This window comes from Lonchura striata, chromosome W (genome assembly GCF_050655825.1).
Source record: "Lonchura striata isolate lonStrDom1 chromosome W, ASM5065582v1, whole genome shotgun sequence".
NCBI classification, from domain to species: Eukaryota; Metazoa; Chordata; class Aves; order Passeriformes; family Estrildidae; genus Lonchura; species Lonchura striata.
Genome location: NC_140743.1, coordinates 38,035,146 through 38,042,235, shown reverse-complemented (window position 1 = coordinate 38,042,235; position 7,090 = coordinate 38,035,146). Strand labels below are relative to the sequence as shown.

General features: G+C 47.2%; 1 pseudogene; it reads right to left on the bottom strand.

Moving 5' to 3' along the window:
- Positions 1-1,484: 1,484 nt before the first annotated feature.
- Positions 1,485-5,822, bottom strand: LOC146763170 (uncharacterized; annotated as a pseudogene).
- Positions 5,823-7,090: the final 1,268 nt, after the last annotated feature.

Genomic DNA, 7,090 nt, shown 5'->3' with positions numbered 1-7,090 from the left:
GTAGTGCGGTAAATATAGTCTTTAGCTATAGCATAATATTAAAATAGAAACTATGTGATGTAAGATACTTTTTATAACTAGCTCAAGGAATGTAAAGGATAATCAAGAAGTTCTTTGCATTATCCTATTTGGATAGAGAGAACAGCAACAAGACACCAAGATACCAAGAGAAGAATTGTTGCCTCCTTATTGGGACTATTCAGACTTCTTCCAGACTTCTAGGAGCCAAAGGAATTGATTTACAAGATGAGGGGGTGACACTGTTGAGTCAGGGGCAGAAAGAAAAGTCTCCAGTCTTCAGAAGGTGAATTAGAAGGCTTTAGTGAAAGCAGTGCATCTTTTTATAATGTGACTCGCTAAGGTGAGACTTGATTGGTCTCAAAGTAAAAACCTCTCACACTATTGGTGAGCTATGTATAGTACACTCTGGAGAATCATATCTATGAACAACAGTTTCAGAAAGATAATAATTGTTTTAATTCTTTTCTCTAAGTTTCCCAGGCTCAGCCTGGGAGAGAATTATCTCTGTTCTTTCTTTGACTGAACTGAGAATATCCACAATTTGCCCTTTTTGTTTAAAGGAGGAGGCAGCATTTGTAGCCTCCTGCAGGGCCCCTTGCAGGAAAGAGAACAAACACAGCTCAAGAGGTTTATCAGCTGTCAATCAAAACCCCAATCAGACATTTTCTCAGAACAGTCGACAAGATCTCTAACTTATACTATAAATTCTCTACCATTGCATTCCTTTTATTAACTTAACGATTAATTCTAAGAAATTAGTCATCAACTCTAGTATAGTAACAAAACATTGTTAGTCTGCTTATAACACAGGCAGTCTAACTCATCAACAATCTGCTTCCAGAAAGAAAGAAAATATAAAATGTTCATTCCCCACTTCTAGAGGGGCCAGCTGGTTGATGGTCGGCGTCTTGATTATCATTCGAAGACTGTGATTGATGGTTGGCACCTTGGTCACCATTTGAAGGTTGCCTGCTGGCCACATTCTGTTTCTGATATCGCAAATCAGGGCGAACACCCCTTGCATGTATCCATTCTACCCCGGTACCTGTAGAAACACATGCATACTCATGGCCCCAAGTGATAAGGTCACACGCGCCCTCCCACTTATTGTTGCCAAGGTCCCGTATCCAGACCCCAGCTGAATGCAATGAGAGAAAATTATTCAAAATGTCAGGAATCTCTGAATTCTGTGGCACTGTTAGATGATTAATTGTATATAAGGCTTTTTCCAATTGACTGTGTGGGGTATCTCCCAGCCTTCCCCTTTTTTGTTTTTCCAGAACATGCTTTAAAGTGACATGAGCGCATTCCACAATAGCTTCACCCATTGGCGAATGCAGAATACCAAGTTTGTGTGAGACTCCCCACAAGCGTAAAAACTGATGCGTCTTCTGTGAGACATAGTCAGGGCCATTGTCAGTTTTCACACAAGAAGGTATCCCCAAAACTGCAAAAGCCATCCTCTAATGGGCAATCACGTGGCGACCCTTTTCCCTCATGTGAGCAGATGCCCACATGGCGGAGGAGGTGTCAGTAGACACATGCACATACTTGAGTAGACCACACTCGGCAATGTGAGTAACATCTGTTTGCCAAAGCTGCAAGGCCCTTAGGCCTCTGGGGTTCACCCCCGCTGGTAAAGGTGCAGCAGGTCCATGACAGTCAGTGCAAGAACTGACAATGTCAGGAGCTTCAGTCAATATTAATGGAAATTGCTTTTGCAGGGTATGTGCACTTTGATGAAAAAAGTCATGTGACACTTTGGCTTGTGCAATCTTGTCAGGCTGAGGCGCTACCCACTCAGGGTCAACTAACCTGTCAGCCCTGGTATTATCTTTCGTTATGAAACCTGGTAAAGAGGTGTGACTCCGAATGTGCAGGATGTAATACGAATTAACCCAGCTTTGAATTGTGCACCACAAGGCTTTTAATAAATGAAACAAAGCTGCGTTATTGACCTCTTTCAGAAGTGAGCAATCCAACCGCTTGTTTATATCTGTGACATAGGCAGAGTCAGTGACCAAATTCAGAGGCACCTGGGAAAATTTTTGGAATGCCATATCAACAGCCTTCAGCTCAACCAATTGGGCTTAGCCAGACACGTGGCCTTCCAGCACTTGCCATCCAGACTCATCCTTCCAGGTCACAATGGCCTTTCCTGTTTTTCCCAAGCCGTCAGTGAAGATGGTGGGTCCCCGCACTGGCACTCAAGTATTTTTTGGTCGTAAGGACAGGCTGGTCTTTTTTGCCAGCTGCAGTAACTTGTGACTGGGCAGATGATAAGCAATTTGCCGTGAAAAGTTTTGCAGCACACTTTGCAAAAGAGCACTGTTAACAAAGCCCCATTCAAAAGTGTCCTGGTCCACTGGAAGAATAATTTTCACAGGATCAGCTGCCATCAATTGCAAACAACGCTGACAGCATTTGATTATCAAATGGGCAAACAAGTCAATCAGTAGGTATGCTGTCTTTTTAGGTTGATGGGGCAAGAAGACCCATTCAAAAATGTGCAAGGGATCAGGCCATTTGTCATTCCATTGGGTAATGACAGCTGTAGGATGATTGTCTGGATAGGTAATAAAGACAGTGATATCAGTAGAAGGTTCTAATTGATAAACCTGATGAGCAGAAAGAGCCTGTTGGACCTCCTCCAGCACTTGTCACACCTCAGGAGTCAATTTCTGAGGTGAATTCAGATCCGTGTCCCCCTTTAAAAGGTTGAACAGCAGAGGCATTCATACTGCGGTCAGTCCCAGATAAGGACGTAACCAATTTATGACCCCTAGCAATTTCTGGGCATCATTCAGGGTCACAATAGACTTCAACAATTGCGCCTTGTGATGCTGAATAGTTTGATCAAGAATCTTGACCCCCAAATATTTCCAAGGACGATGGCATTGAACCTTTTCTGGAGCCACTTGCAGTCCATAAGAATGCAAAGTAGCAAACAGCTGAAGCTGTACCCTCAGCAATTCATCCAGAGTGGACGCTGCCACCAGGATGTCATCCATGTAATGATAACATGTCCGGAAACTGCTCACGGACTCCAGACAAGGCCTGGGCGACATACCATTGGCAAAGAGTTGGCTTGTTCTTGCAGCCCTGTGGCAAAACTTTCCATTGATATCTCTGTACGGGTTCAGCATTGTTGACTGAAGGCACTGTGAAGGCAAACTTTGGTTTGTCATCAGGATACAAAGGAACTGTGAAAAAACAATTCTTCAAATCAATGATCAAGATTTTCCATTCTGCATGGAACAGGGTAAGTGAGGGCATACCAGACTGCAATGACCCCATGATTTCCATGACTGCATTAACTTTCTGGAGGTCCTGTAACAGCCTCCACTTCCCCGACTTTTTCTTGATCACAAAAACAGGAGTGTTCCAGGGACTGGTAGAAGGCTCAATGTGGCCCTGCCGAAGCTGGTCCCGAACCAAATTACGAAGGGCGACTAATTTATCATTTGGTAGGGGCCACTGGTTCTCCCAGATGGGTCTGGTCACTAGCCACTGTAAAGGCAGCATAGGATATTTTGTGCCCTTCAGCACAGTGACCCCTATAAAAAATCCATTCCAATCCATACCCCCCCGGCTGCCAACACATCCTGTCCCCAGAGGGTGATCAGAGACACAGTGACATAGGGCCAAACCTTAGCTGTCTGCCCATCTGTGTTTTTGATCAACACAGGTAGTGGGTTTATAAAGGTCTGCGCTGTACCCTCCAACTCTTCGATGGCCGGCCCCATAGAGTCCAAAGATCTCTTAGGAGGCCACGCAGAGGAGGAGACGACTGTCACATCACATCGGCTCTGGTGTTGATCAAGCCTTGCAGCTGAATCTAAGGCGGACTGTCACCCAGTAGAATCATGGAACACATCATCTGCTGCCACTGAGCAGAAATGACCGTGGACCAGAAGATTTGTGGCAGCCCTGTGGATCCAAAACCAACATCTCCACACATCCTCTGGTCAGCCCTGGGAACATATGACTGCAAAGGCACAAGTTGAACAATGTGAGTCCCTGCCAGAATAGTGACAGGGGGGGTGGATGTGGAAACCATGGCACAAATTTGGCCCGTAAAATCAGAGTCAATGACATTTGGGTGCACAAAGATTCCCAGAAGGGGTAGTACTAGATTGTCCTACCAGCAATGCACTCAGTCTGTGGCCTAAAGCCCCAAATGCATCTAGAGGAACCTTATGCACACTACAAGAATCTAAGATGACTGCTGTTGCGGTGTGTACATCCACCCCGACAGAGCTGCGGGTTCTTACACTGAGCCGGCTGAGACACCCTGTGCTGGTGTTGTGTCCTGAGGAATCATTTGTGTCAGTGCACAGTTCCCCTGTGTGCTCTTTCCCCCATTTTCCGGACCTGCCAAACATTTGCCATTGGCATGGTAGGTAAACTTGCATTTATTTGCAAAATGACCTGGCTTCCCACACCTTGAGCATAAAAAATTAGAGTTTGTCCCCTTTTCTATCTTTGTCCCCTGTTTCTGCCTGCTTTTCTTCTTCCCTTTTTTACGTTGGCCATCCCCTGAGGGTGTCAGGCCTGTCTGCAAAGCACCTGCCAGAACAGGCATTTTGTGCTCTTCAGTACCTATCTTGGAACAAGCTTCAATCATGTCTGTCAACAATGGGTCACCTGGCAGTGTATTTATGATCTTTCTGCAATCATCATTTGTGTTATCTCTTGCTAAAGTCTTGCATAGAACCTGCTGCAAATTATCATCCTCAACTTGCTTCTCTAAAGCTGACACAAGTCTTTCAACAAATTACAAGAACAATTCCTTTGCTTTCTGAGTTATTTTCACATATTGTGGCCTGGGAGCAGCTGTTTCTATAGTTTTCAACAATGCCATGAAGCCTACCTTTTGGGTCTACTCGAGTATGAGACAGTCCCAGGTAGCCTGAAGATCAGGATTAGAAAAGGTATTTTGTCCCATGAACACATCCACCCCTACATAGAATCGAGGATCCAACTGAGGCAAATGCGCATTTTCGGCCGCTACCCTTTCGCCTAGCCATCTCCAATTGTTCATAAAAACATCAAATTGCACAGGCTGGAACAATACAGAGGCCAAATGTTTAATATCATAGGGAGAAAGCAGGTCAGTGTTTATCACTCTGAGAACTTGCATAAGTTGAGCAGAACCCAAGCCCATACTTCACTACCTTATCTTGCAAATCTTGAACAACCAGCCAGGCTATGACCTCATGCCTGTCATTTTGTCCTGTATTCAGGACAGCTTTGTGCATGGGAAAAGCCTGAATTGCACCCTGCGGCGAAACATCATCACCCTGATCCCTCTGTACCACATCCTGAGATGCAAGAGGAACCGTCTGACCATCAGTTTCGGTCTCTTCCCCCCAGAGTGGTGGGTTCAGGATACCACCCCTGGGCTTTACCACCCACTCTGTCAACTCCCAGTCACCAGTCTCCAAAGCCCACACCCTGACTGCATCCCAAAAGTGGCAGGGGTTTATCGGTAGCACAGTCACCCAACAGGGGGGCAGCGTCCAGAGGTCCTTCTGAGATGCTGTTCCTGACAGTCAGTGCCAGCATTCCAACATTCAGTCATGCCCCAGTCGAGGGGTTGAGTACTGTTGATCATCACTATCACTTCCTGCTCCCTGGGATGGGGGCGGGTGGGACATCCTGCGACCAGCATAGGAAGGTAGGTTGGTCAGAGGAACCAAGGCTGAAGAAACAGCTGCTGACTGTGGAATAGAAGAGTCAGCCACAATCTCTGGGGCGGGCAAGGCAGTCGTTGGTGATGAAGTGGGGATCGGAGCCATGACGTGTGGCATGGCAGATCCCCCCATTGCAGGCGGTGGCACAAAGGGGTCGATCACAGCCTGTGACACAGTGGGCGATGCGAGCATCGGAGCTGCAGTCATCGGAGCCAGAGTTGGTGTGGGCATCAGATCCATGGCAGGCGGCGCAGGCACCAAAGCCATGGCAGGCTGTGCAGAGGGCAGGGCTGCTGCTGTCAGAGCGGTGGGCAGTGCAGTGGGTAAGGCTGCCGCTGTCAGAGCAGTGGGCAGTGTGAGAGGCAGGGCCGCCACCTTTGGAGTGGTCAGCAGCACAGAGAACCCAACTGCTGTCAGTGGTAGCGCAGTGGATGGTGGGGCGGGGAAGGCGGCCACCATCACTGGCATGGGAGGCAGCCCACCAGAGGGCAGGTCAGAGAACAACATGGATGATACACGGTAATAACTCCACAACCAAGGGTTGTAAAGTAGGTACGTATTTTATTCAGTGCTGGACACAGGGGGGCAAAATCTTCCCAAATCCTGTGTACCCCAGCTTCCCAAATCCCCTTATTTATTCACAAAAGTCATGCATATTCTATAGCGCCTATACATATTCAATAACTAACTCTGCTTATTCTCCGCATGGTATGGAAATTTGCCGCAACTGCATAGTCCGTTCTTTTATTGAGTCAGTGGTCTCAAAAATGAGGCTGGGGTCCAGTGGGACGAAGCTTCCATAGTCTTCCTCACTACTGAACTTTCAAAATCAGATGTCTTTGCATGCACAGTCGCCCTTTTGCTTTGTATTTTTAGCAAGCTCAGCAATCTTCATCAGAGGCCCCCCCTTCTTTTTGCCAACTCAGCATAATTTTAATAAGTAACAGGTTTTCTTCAGAGGGTCCCCGTACGGGTAGAATAATGTATACCATATGTTCATATATCTATTTCCTAAATAATTCTAAATTCCCTATTAACCCTTAAATCCTCCGTTTCACGGGAGCTCAGCCCAAGGCATGCTGCTGCGCAGTGGAGGGCAGCACAGCAGACAGCAGCACTGCAAAAGACATTGTCAGCCGATCCGCACGGGAGGCGGAGAAAGAGGCAGTTGCACCATCTCTGCCAATGAAGTCGGGGGGCCCCGTGGCTGGTGGGAGGTGCACCAGTGTCTGGATCAGAGGCTCCATGACCGGTCCTGGCAGTACAGGGGGCAGGACCCATACATTTGCGCAGGCTCCATAGCTGATAATGAAGGAACCAAGGGGGCAGAGGACCCCGCTGCGTCACAGACTTCAGGCTGCACCGGCCCCCTT